Below are 13,039 nucleotides of genomic sequence, written 5' to 3'. Positions count from 1 at the left end.
CCACCTCACAACAATATTTAGCATGAACGATTCGTTCAAAATTATTGGCGTGAACGAGAACAAACTCGAACCCTTCCTGAATATGTTACGTTAAGGCGTTCGTTCACAACAGAAGTCGGTACTTGATACATGGGGACTGCGGTAGACTTTTACACTACATGCCATGCATTCATGCATGCATTGCAGTATGAATACAAATAAAGATGCATTGTTCCTGGACTAAAGACAGATATACAGGAGGTGCCAGGTACGTGGGTGAACGAATCTTTGTCGTGAAAGAGAACAAAATGATTCGAACACTGAAATGAACTACAATCAGAGTTAAACTGACACAGATTAGATTACAGCGTAGAGAAGATATGGATGGGTACAAGAGAAACTAAATCAAATGAGGGCACATGGTCTAATGCATCATATCAAACTGGGGGTCCTTGAAATTAAAAAAAGGTTGAGAACCACTGATCAGTGGTCAGTGGGTCTTCTGCGTAAACAGAGCCAGAGGTACTTAAAGCTTTAGAGCTGCTGAGAGCTGCAGGAAGGTGATGATTAGTGTGAAGTGGCTCTGCAACATCCTGCAAGGTTAGAGTTTCCACACATAACACCCTGATGGGTTATCAGCAGAGGAACCCTAACCCAACACGGATTAAACAGGAGCCTGTCACCAAACCAAAATAACTCACTCTGAACGCCCCCAACACATGGCACTCAGTTTACACAAACACTTGCATTCAAACGGACCACAAGTTCTCCAGCTCTATTCGTGTTTTATCCTTTTGAAAGATAAGCACAGCTTTATGAGGGGGCGGCCGTGGCTCAGGAGGTATAGAGCAGCCCCCATGGGAATAGGAAGGTTCCTGGTTCGATCCCCGACCTACTCCCCCTGTGTTATTACCAACCCGATCTCCAGAGATTACCGTAACATTGCACGGAACGAGTGCACTTCATTCCGTGGATAGCCGCCTCGGAACTCCCGAATTGCGTGCATATGTACGGCGCTCCCTTTGTGACAAAACCATTTCGGAGGCGCGCAGTCACAGGCGAACTGTCACCCCGTGAAGGACCACCGAGGGAGCTAAGGCGACCGAGTTGCCGTCCTGAACGGTGGGACGTTCGCCTGTGCCTACTCAGCGCCGTTTGAGTTATGTACCGATAGGCACAGAATCGTAATTTTTTTTGTGGGGACTGCTCTGCTTCCGGGTTTTTCCGGGTTACGACTGGTTACGCCCACCGTGGGACTCGCCTACATATGCACGCAATTCGGGAGTTCCGAGGCGGCTATCCACGGAATGAAGTGCACTCGTTCCGTGCAATGTTACGGTAATCTCTGGAGATCAGGCTGGTTATTACGTTTAACTGTCCTTGAGCAAGACACTGTACCCCTAACTGCTCCTGATGAGCGGGCTACTGCCTTGCATGGTTTCCTCCGCCGTCGGTGTGTGAATGTGTGAATGTGTGAATGCATTGCACATTGTAAAGTGCTGTGCTAAATGCACCATTTACCATTAAAAGTTTAAGTTTATATTTGTATAAAATGACAATCAATCAGATCCACCTTTTAGAATGACGTGAGGCATTTCATTTTCTTCCTTCAGTGAATGACGCTCATTTCTAACAACGATCCCCATCTGAGCAGCGGTAACGTTCTAAATGCCACCGACGTCGTCGATCGCTGCTATCATCACATCCCCCATGTCAGCTGAAGAGGCTACAGAGGCCCCTCAGGTCAATAATTTGTTAAAATAAATCAATGGTGCTGCTGCTCCTCATACAGACCTCCTTGTAGGCCTACAGGACGCCTCATAAAACACTGACCATGCAGGATCACATCTGGACCAAAAGCACTGGGGCTTGAAAATATCCGATTATTTATCATTAGCAACTTCAACCCATAGCATCCCTGTTCTGTGGCAAACAATCAGCGGAAATAGACGATCTACAAGCTCATAACGCAATTTGCGATGTGATTTTCCGAGCTTCTAAGCCTGCCACGCGCTTTGAGCTTGTAGATAGAGATTTGGTGTAGAGGGAAATACTAGCAGACCTAGTATAGATCCCTGGGGGGCTCCGACCAACTAAGGTTTAAGTGGTTTCTTCGAACCATGATATATATATGAGGCTTAGCGATGCCAACAAACAGAAAGGTATTTTCCATCAAAACAAACGTATATTCAACAATATATGAATAAAAGAAAAGCAAATTCCCCTTTACAAGTATTTATATAATTGGATTTCTAAGACTGTGTTACTCATAATACACACAGATCTATCTGAAGATGCTTACAAGCAACTGCATGTTTTCAGCATGAAGCTATCGCCTCTTAAGTAATGGGTAAATAAAGTCAGTGTGGTGCACTTTGACCTCCACACACACATCCAATGAGATTTGGGCTGAGAAGACCATTGGCCTATCAGCACTCACCTAGAAGAAACAGGAAAAAGCAGGATGGGGGACATTAAGCTGGAAGCTTATCTTCCAAAATGTTCAAGAAGACTGCTCAAGGCACAAAACACCTTTGCTCTTCAAATATGTTTTGGCAATAGGAAACAGGTATATGTATCATGTAAGGAATCTAACAGCTACCGAGCTGGTTTTAGTCATTTCCAGGAGATAACAACACTGGGACCAACAATGAAAGCAAAGCACCAGGGCAGTAACATTTGTTTTTCTTACCAAGTATTAGGCTATGCCTACATGAATTCATGAGGATAAAAGGAAACTCACAAAAGTTCAGGAAACATCACAAAGCTTCTCAGAATGTTTTAAAGCGGCACTGTGTAACTTTTTTTTAATTACATGAATAAAATATAATGTTGTCCAATCTGTATGTTCGAGTATGTTAATACAATATAACTCATACAATTGGGGTGGTTGTATTTTGTCTCCCTAGTCTTTTCTAGACACAGGATCTGACACGGATTTTGACCTGATGGTCAAGATTCAATTTATCCCCTGAGAAAGCAGGCAGGCTCAATCAAATTCTCACTAGCAGCCAATCTCACGGTATATTCCATTTTATAATATCCTAACCCCAGACTATTTCTCACAGAACTGAGTGAAGTCCTCCAACATATTCTCTTCACAGTGAGTGAAATCCAACAGACGACCCGCCGCTTTGCTTTCGAGAAACGGTGAAAGGAAATCCCTCTCCGGTCATAAACGCCCAGCAGTGCCTATCCTATAGCCCTGATTTATACTCCCATCGTACGGGCGGTGTCGCTCACCCAAAATACCCGATCTACAGGCTCTGAGCGTGTGGCGGATGCGACGCGCTCTGAGCTTGTAGATCGGGTATTTTGGGTCGCACGGCAGGGCCTGTGATGGATGGTTGCATGTAAATTGTGCTGCCAGGTGTTGTTAAACAGCAGGAGAGCTGTGACTCATGACCAGCACGCTGACACGCTATCAGCCACCATGCTGAATACACTCTACTTAGTACATGAACACACTGAATTCTATCAAACTATATATTTTCACTTTAATAACACGGGTCCTGAACAGCAGACGGTGAATTAAAAGATGCTGTAAGTGAAATATTTTTTGTTAAAACAAAATGTTTATAGTTAAACAGTTAAAGCTCTGTAGGCTATTCTGATTCACTGCTTTAGACTAGAGTGTTTATTCAGTAACAGGGGTCTGTCCGTCTCCCCAGCTTTTTAGTAAACCGAAAATACCTTTTTAGGCGGGTTGCCGATTGCAATTTTATAGTGTTCCACTTCCAAATTTATCGGATCTTTTCATCCTTGGATGAAATTGGTCTCCCGATCAAAACATTTTTTTTCCTGTTTACTAAAGAGCTGGACAGATAGGGAGTCCCATGCTACTGAACAAACACAATAGCAAGTTATTTTTAATGACGTCAACCTTGTTATCTATAGATTTAAGGGACAATGTATAAAGGAATGTGATCTGATCACCGTCCCCTTAGTTTCTAACATTTGGACAAACGGCCCACTCTGCACAATCTCCTTCACCGAGCCGCCTTGCCTCGGACATCTTTAATTAAATTAGTTCTAAGCGGTTAGGTCTCTTCTAACACAAGCACAGCACTCTGCACCACGTGTGTGTGTGTGTGTGTGTGTGCGCGTGTGTGCGTGCGTGCGTGCGTGTGTGTGTGTGTGTGTGTGTGTGTGTGTGTGTGTGTGTGTGCGTGTGCGTGTGCGTGTGTTACTATTCTTGTGAGGACCAACTGAATAAGGAAAAGATGGGGGTTAGGGTTTAGAGGCATTTAGAGGTTAGGATTTAGATGTTGGCGATTTGGCGGTTAGGATGTAGACTTGAATTGCACGCCGGAAATTGACGATCTCACAAAGTGACGCATTGTGAGCTTGTAGATCTGTTTCTCTTTCATTGTAACCGTGATGTCCAGTAGTCCACATAAAGCTTTGACAAAAAGAAAACCACTAATATGCTCAGAGTGCTCAGAATGACCGGAGGGCAGAGGAAGTGATGAGCCTTTCTGCTCAAATGATGCAGGATTGACAAACAACAGGACGGCCATTGATTATTGATAGAGCACTAAGTCTAGCTGTAAAATCTATAAGCTGTGCATCAGGCACTGTGTGACCACAACGCTCCCCCTGACCACTGGAGTCAGGGATCTGACCTTCGGCTTTGATGATGGTGACGTGTCGTTGGTGTTCACAGGCAAAAACCTTGTGTAGTAGTAGCAAAAAAAATAGCCGTTCTACAAGCTCATAATGCGTTGCGAGCATCGGCTATTTTTTTTTACATTCTGAAAATGAAAGTGAAAATGGAAAAGGATTTTAAATATTTAACCAATGAAAAGTATTAAAAGTAACGTGTGACTAAATGATAACAACACTGACTGGATCCATTGCCCTGAAAGCAACAGGGAAATCCCACAAACACAAGGTTTGTGGGATGTGTGTGTTGTGTTGTGTTGTGTACGGTGGAATAAATCAACAAACAAAGGCATCAGTTAGTACAACATTTATCCATGGCTCTATCTCACATATAAAGTGAATATGTGTTTAACCTTCTCGGATATCTTTTCTATTCATTTTCTTCTGACAAAAAAACAAACAAACAAACAAGCACTTTAAAAGTGTTAAATAGTAAATCTTAAGTCAAATGGCAGTGTTTAGCAGAGGAGCATATTGGCCCCCTTGTTTCTAATGGGAGGCAAATGCTTCAGCCGTGAGTTGTGACCCCTCTGGCCCTCCCTGCAACCTCACCTCTGACCTCTGACCTCCACAAATGCTGGATAGAAGGAGGACACGACCAAGTCCTGCATGATGAGCACCACAACTCTACCAACTGCTGCAGTGCATGCTCATCCCCACAACGGTTTAAAACAGAAGGAAGACATGCACATCTAAACCCCAAAAATGAAGAAGAACAGTAGGAAAGAAAAGTGCTTGCACACTGTTGGGCTCAGTTCAAACAGATCTTTACTACACCCACTAAGTGCTGTGATGTTTTGAGCTTGTGCTCTATATCAGAACTGTACCTCTGATGTATGCTCACACCCAGAACTGTACCCCTGCATTCTGTTCCCCAGAGAACTGCAAACAAATAAATAAACACTCGCTCACCACTTACAATTACAATTTAGGCATATGGCAGATGCTCTTTTCCAGAGAGACTTACACTAAGCAAGGTTCACACATTCAGAGAGACGGTGTAAGGGCCTCAAGATACTTAGGATCCCAAGTAAACCAAGAATCTAGCATCATCAGTCTAAACAATACACTATCGAAATAACAATCTGTACATTGAAACTATCGAATACCAGGTAAACAATGAACCTAGCATCTGTGTAAATAACATACTGTCTAAAGGATATTCGTATAACATCGTGGTCAAGAAAACACACCTAAGTAACAGAAACGTGAGAACGAGTGACCAAGATCGTGTCTGCATGGTAGCCATATCTTGTCCGGTGTCAGTCAGTCTACCATGTTCTGCCAACCTCGCATGATCTACTACACAAAACCAATCACTAGTTAATGTTCAATGCATTGACTGCACATTGCATTCTCCTAAATAAACTTGTTGCAAAGAATGATACAACTCTTCCACTGAACGGTCTGCCTGACCATCACAGGTTCGAGTGCTTCTCTCTCTTTCTCTGCACCGGTCAGCAGCAGCAGCAGCAGTGAGAAATGCTACAGCCAGGGATGACAGGTTGAATTATAATCTGCGACAGCTCAGAGAACGCTGCGTGCTTTTTGTTTTGTTTGACGCATGTGGCAGCTTAAACGTGGAGACAGTCGAGACACTACAGAAATATATATTTAACCTCGACCACTTAAATCTGCACTCTGTGACTTTCCACCATGGATTCGAACCCCCGGGCCACCGTTGCAACTAGCGCTGACATTTTCACCACATGGCTCAATAGAGCCTGTCTGCTTGCTCTGTATTTATTTAATTTTTTTCCTTTCAGGCAGTACCACACAGTCAACCACTAGTGGTCCTACACCAGCCCACAGCATATAAACGTCTCAAAAGAAAGATCGACTTGTATATCTGATATGTTTTGCAACTTTTGAAGTTTTGCCCAAAACAGGGCAGTTTTGGCTGAAAGTGGTTCATTTCCTGACACCGAGCATAAATAACGCACACAGAATATCAACCATAAACCACTGGACTGTGATCCCACACAGAGGGATAAAGGCTTGTGCCCCCCCCCCCCACACACACACACCCAGCAGCAGATGGGTGCGCTCTGCTCAGGCCAAAGCAGCTCGGCAAACTAAAGGTCAGGTGACGGGTCACGCCGGGACAAAGGTTTCCTCAGGAATCTCAGGAGCGAGTTCGGCCCTCCTCCTCTGTCCCGTCCTCCGGTTACCATTCTTTTGTTGACTTTGGAAGAATGTTGTGCTTCCTCCTATCCACTAAACTAAAGTAACTCCTAACCTGCTCTCATAGGATACGTTCTTATTGTTGAAGTCTGTCCACGTACACATTGTATAATATGTAACTTTATCCCAAGTCGTTATGTCATAATTTGCTGTTGAGCAGAAACCCTTGTATCTCCATATTTCATAGTTCGTCACCACAAGCTCACAACAGATCTGCTCTTTTCGCTATTTTTGGAAGTGAAAGTGGTTTAAGTCTGTCTGTGGGTTTTATGAATATTTGATCAACGTACAGACTTTGGCAAGCGACCAAACAGTGTTTAGAACATACAAGGTTTCTTTCTGCCCGACGGCAACAATAAGACACCCTTTTCGGACACATCCTCTTTTGTCTGTAGGGACGACCATGATCGTCTGATCGGGGCGACTGATTATGTAATAATTGTAACAGGCCTGGTAGCTGCTGAGTTGAAGTGCTTCTCCTCAGCTTTAAGGACAGGCAGTCCTGCTTTGGGGGGTTTTGGTGTCGCCAAACATTTTGATGTCAAATTACTATGTATTTGACATCAAATATGGACCCCCATCTGAAAAGATTTTGTGTCAGGGACCCCCCACAGAAGATTTGTGTTGTAACCCCATTTTTCACATATTTTTTTTCACGATTTATTGAAATTAGCAGATCTACAAGCTCACTACACGTTGCATCGCACCGCATAGGCAACCCGCATTGGCTACCCGCCGCAACGCGTTGGCAACCTGCAACTTTACAGGAAAACAATCCCACAGTCGCTTATATAATAAGCAGACATGGCAACGACACTGGTTGCTCTTCAGACCTGCGACCAAAGGGCTAAAATCCCCTGCCTCCTTCTTCTAACGTTTTGCGTGACAGGAGTCATCTGCTCATCCGTCTTCCTAGTTAGAGCTACAGAAGACGTATTGTATGGCAATGAGTCCCCTCTCTCTCCCCTGGGGTCCCATCTTATTCTAGAGACATGATGATGGATCGTGCCGCTGCCCCGGGCTGAATGTTAGAGGGGCCGTTCAGCGCTGGAGGTCCGGCACCACACCGCTGGAAGTTGTAAAAACATCTCTATGCTTACGTGCGTCTATACTTGATTAAGATACATCAGAGAAACCGCCGCTGCAGCCCCGACCGCTTTCCGTCGATCTACAAGACCCATCATACACAACGTTCATTCAAATATTTATTTTAACTCGTGTTGTGTGTGTGTGTGGGGGGGATGGGGGGGGGCATCACATACCGGAATTTGTTTGTTTTTCATTTTCTTTAACCAATTAAACCCTACATACTTCAGTTGACTGGGGTTCCCCCAAGGGGTCTATACTTGGTCCCCCCCCCCCACCCCCCAGTCCAAATCTCTTCGCCGAAAATAGCCGATCAACAAGCTCTCGGCGCGTTGCTGCGACATGTCACATGACCCATTGTGAGCTTGTAGATCAGCTATTTTTGCTTAATGGTCGCCCATATTATCATGACATCTCCAGAATAAGGACACCGGCTATAGGGTTCATGTGGTTAATGTGTGTATTCAAAAAGCAGCACATTCTACAATCTATTAACTTAAAATGCCACATAATGGAAACCCCCAACACAAAGCCCCCCCCCCCCCCCCCCACACACACACACACACACACACACACACACACTAATAAGGGGTCCTGGAAAAAAAAAAAGAAGCTCCCCCCAGATAAACCACGAGGAAGAATGCAAGGCTGAAAAGCCGCACAAATCAATCACCGGGTGGCCTCCAGCCCTTCCACACACACACACACACACACACACACACACACACACACACACACACACACACACACACACACACACACACACACACACACACACACACCCTGCAGGACAGTCAAGTGGTCACTGGCCTGGCTAAACAAAGAACCATTCCCATGGGCGCTGTGACCCCTCACAAGCCAGGGGGGGTAGAGGGGGTTAAGGGAGGGGGGAGGGGCGGGTGAACTCATCCCCCCCCCCCCCCCCTCTTCCAATTTCTTATCTTGTGGCAAAGTTTTCCGATCACTCAACACAGATCCTCCTCCACTGGCCAGAGACAGTGCTCTCATTGTCTTCATGTCTAATCTCTGCATCTGAGCAACAGAGCTAAAGAAGACGTCAATTCTACTCTTTTGTCATTGCTTTATACCTTCTAGCAGCACACACACACACACACACACACACACACATACACACACACACACACACACACACACACACACACACACACACACACACACACACACACACACACACAAAATAATGTCATTATTAGGTTACAGCTAAAAATAGCCTGACAACCTTTTTTAAGATGACACGACGGCATCACTAAACCGTATAGCGCCGCAAAAGTACACTCAATGATTAGATTGAGGACCATTAAAAGGTAAATCGATTTAGAAAAAAAAAGGGACAGGAATGTTCTGCATTATTGCAAGGGGAAGATTTAAGTGGAGCACTCTGGTCTCGGAGGCCAACGTACGGCCATCTATTGAACAATTCACCGGAACCTTTGACCTGTGTGGAACTGCCATCCCAGGAAACCATGGCAACCGTTGGTGTCCAGCGGAGGTGAAAAACAGGACTCCAGGCTGGGAGTTATTCCACTTAAGAGCTTTTCATTCAATCATGTCAGTCACTTACTGCGCACAAAGTTTGCTTTCCTCTAATTGTGGCCCGAGCCATCGCAAGTCTGACACATTCCTTAGCAACGGAAATTGAACCACTATTTTATACCTTTGTCGTTGTATAGCGAGAACAGCAGGTCCACGAGCCTGTGTGGGTCTGCTGTTTTTCTGCATTCATTATTATCATAAATGTAGCCCTCTTTTATTCTAGGACCCCAATGGAAACAAAACCGCGAGGACTTTTTTGGTGTTATCCTTTTAGACAAAGTGTTTGACTGTATTCGTGCTGTTTTTACATTTCTGTCTAATACAATATTCAATCAATCACTCAATCAATCAATTCTGTCACAGTGTTGTGCTTTAACCCATTGAGACCTGAAGCCGATTCTACATGTCTCCTAAATCTCAACAGTATTCTGAAAAAACATATGTTTCTATATCAGTGGTGCTCAATCTTTTTCATGTCAAGGACCCCCAAAATTATATGTATTTGGCCGCAGACCCCCATCAAAATATTTTGTTCCAGGGACCCCCAGAAGCAAAGATTTGAGTTAAAAATGTTCGCTTTAAAAATATATTATGTTCAAAGATTTGCACACATTTTCATGATTTTTCAAAAATAGCAGATATACAAGCTTGTAGCGCGGCACTCGGTGCCGCGCTATGAGCTTGTAGATCTGCTATTTTTGAATAGCCTAAAGTGTAAAATAATGCTTTTTAGCTCAAATCAAAAAATGACACAGTTCCAGGTATTAATGGGTTAAAACAATGATGACAACAAGGGTGGGCTTTAAGCACAGGACCATCTTACGGCCAGTTTATACTGTTCATACGACCGCATGTCGCTTTTGCTGAATATTAGTAATTTTCGGTGAATGACACATGTTTTAGGCTTTAATGTGCTGCTCATGTCACCGGCCTGATAGAGAAGGCCTTTTGCAGAATGTGTAGAAAACTAAATGCTTTTAAAGCACAGATAAACTTCGGTAGAGGTTTGGGTTGCGTAGTGACTTTGCCTTGATGTAACTCCAAATATTAATATTAATATCAACTACTGAAGATGTATTGATCGATATTTGCAGTTACATCGTGGCACGGTTAACTAAACAACCCACACTTCTACCAAGGTGTCTTTGGGCTTTAACAGCAGACCTCAAAGTTACACCACGTTTTCACATCAGTAGCTAAGCTGAGGAAAAGACATCCAAATAGCTTCCTATAATCCCTGTTGCATGATGTGCCCTTTGTCTCTGGGAGCCCACAGCAGCAGTGTTGCCATGTCTGCTTATATATAAACGACTTTGGGCTTGTTTTTCTGTTTAGGTCGCTTGTAAATATTGGTAGTTGTGGTTTTGCGCTTGTTTCTCAAATGCAGTTGCCTATTTGGGCTTTTTTTCCTAATGTTGTTTAAACCAGTGGTTCTCAAACATTGTCATGCCAAGGACGCCCCAAATTAATATGTATTCGTCCAAGGACCCCCCCCCCCGCCCCCTCTAAAAGTATTTTGTGACCCCTGTACCAGATTTGTGTTGTTAAAATGCTTCAAAAAACATTCAAAATGTTTCACATTTTTTCAAGATTTCCTTTTGAAAATAGCAGATCTACAAGCTTGTAGATCTGCTATTTTCAAATATCCGATGCTCATGCTCATAGTCGCTTCTTTTGGGCTCGTTTTCATAGACCTAGTTGCTTATTTCTCAGTGCCCAGCAGCACAGGCTTCAGGAGGCTGTGTCTTTGCTGCGGAGCCACAAGCCCATCAATCTGAAACCTATTGACAGGAGTCACGTGACACGACTCCTGTGTCACATGCCTATTCATCAAAAACAGATCCTACTTTCCCACCAAGCAACCAAATGCTTAGGGTCATACCCACCTCATTCTAAACCCCTCTCCCACCAAACAACCAATGTTTAAGGTCATACCCACCTCATTCTAAACCCTCTCCCACCAAACAACCAATGTTAAGGGTCATACCCAAGCCCCCAGAACCACGGTAGAACAGTGAAGCGGCCGTCACCTGGTGGTCAAATATGGAATGGCAAGACTTCCGCATTTAAAACGCCACTGCCACGCATGCTTCTACCGTTTGAAACCCTAGTGTGCGCCTGCTCGGTGCTCAAGTCTTCCGCATTTGGGTAACCAACATTTGGTGCTCAAATCAAGAGAAATGCGGAAGTAGAGCCTTCTTCCGGGTGCTTCATTGAAATGAATAGCTTGGGCCGAGGCAGTCCGAACTCTAGATATATTATAACTCTATGGTCATACACCACCCCGTTCTAAATCCTATATCCCACCAATGTTTAGGGTTATACCCACCCCGTTCTTTAGAAAAACACTACAACCAAAGCTTCAATATATGAACATAATAATACATTCTTAAATTTCACATATAAAACAACAAATTAGGTCGCTCCCCTGTTTCATATGCTGAACCACATTAACCCTGGTATCCATCCCTGTTTTGGGCAAATGTTCAAACATTTCCCAAAATGTTCAAAGCCTTTCACTTTTATTTGTATTATTTTCTAAAATAGCAAATAATATCAGATCTACAAGCTCACAACGCGTCACACAGCTAGATCTGCTATTTTCACTCGCCCGAATGTTCTCCCCAGAATAGGGACGCTATAGCTAGGCTACTAAGTGGCTGAGTGGTTAATTGTAGTGTTTATATAAACAACTGGGTGATGATGATGATGATGACGACAGGCCTTATGATGATGAGGAGATCTGATATAGGACCAGAGACAGGAGGAGACGACAGGTCTCTCTCCACACGTTGCACTCCTTCCATCGTCAAAACAAGTGTGGCACTGAAGCTAAACTGTCAAATCTAAGAGTGTTCATTTGAACCCATTCAACCCAGGAAACGCATCTGCGTCACTTTGGATTTCTTTGGCTATTCAAAAATATCAGATATACAAACTCATAGCGTGGCACCGAGTGCCGCGCTATGAGCTTGTATATCTGATATTTTTGGAGAAAAATAAAATAGTGAACATGTGTGCAAATCTTTGATATACAAATTTGTATTTTTCTTTGCTTCTAGGGGTCCCTGGAACAAAATGTTTTGAGATGGGGGCCCGTGGACAAATACATATCATTTTGGGTGGTCCTTGACATGAAAAAGTTTGAGAACTACTGATATGATATATATATATATAGCAACATAAGTTCTTCTTTTTTTTTTACTGTTAGGATTCAGAAGACATTTGTAGAATCCCCAGAAGCAAAGATTTGAGTTAAACATGTTCGCTTTAAAAAAATATATATATTCAAAGATTTGAACACATTTTCACGATTTTTCAAAAAAATAGCAGATTTGCAAGCTCGCTAAGAGATTGTAGATGATCTGCTATTTTTGAATAGCCCAAAGAATAAAATAATGGTTATTGCTAAACATCTAACACAGTATGCGTTCCCGGATTGAATGAATTAAGGCACAAATTAAACGTATCGATCAGTGATCATCTGACTAGCGCCATTAGCATAATTAGCCTCAGTGTGGTTGAATGGAGGCCAGCTGTCCCTGTTCACTGATATCTGGTCAAGCAAATG

The 13,039-nt window shown here is 43.5% G+C and overlaps 1 protein-coding gene and 1 long non-coding RNA gene across 2 annotated transcripts in view; both read right to left on the bottom strand.

Moving 5' to 3' along the window:
* The window catches only part of LOC308089856, a 390,353-nt gene that overhangs the window by 248,951 nt on the left and 128,363 nt on the right, over positions 1–13,039 (bottom strand). The gene's annotated exons all lie outside the window — the stretch shown is intronic.
* Positions 1–13,039, bottom strand: part of prtga (protogenin homolog a (Gallus gallus)) — a gene marked incomplete at both ends in the record, with an annotated part of 57,154 nt that overhangs the window by 36,233 nt on the left and 7,882 nt on the right. The gene's annotated exons all lie outside the window — the stretch shown is intronic.

Source organism: Gymnoscopelus braueri (genome assembly GCF_963280865.1).
Source record: "Gymnoscopelus braueri genome assembly, chromosome: 1".
Taxonomy (NCBI): domain Eukaryota; kingdom Metazoa; phylum Chordata; class Actinopteri; order Myctophiformes; family Myctophidae; genus Gymnoscopelus; species Gymnoscopelus braueri.
Note: the sequence above shows the minus strand (reverse complement) of the source record. Positions and strands in the feature narration are given on the sequence as shown.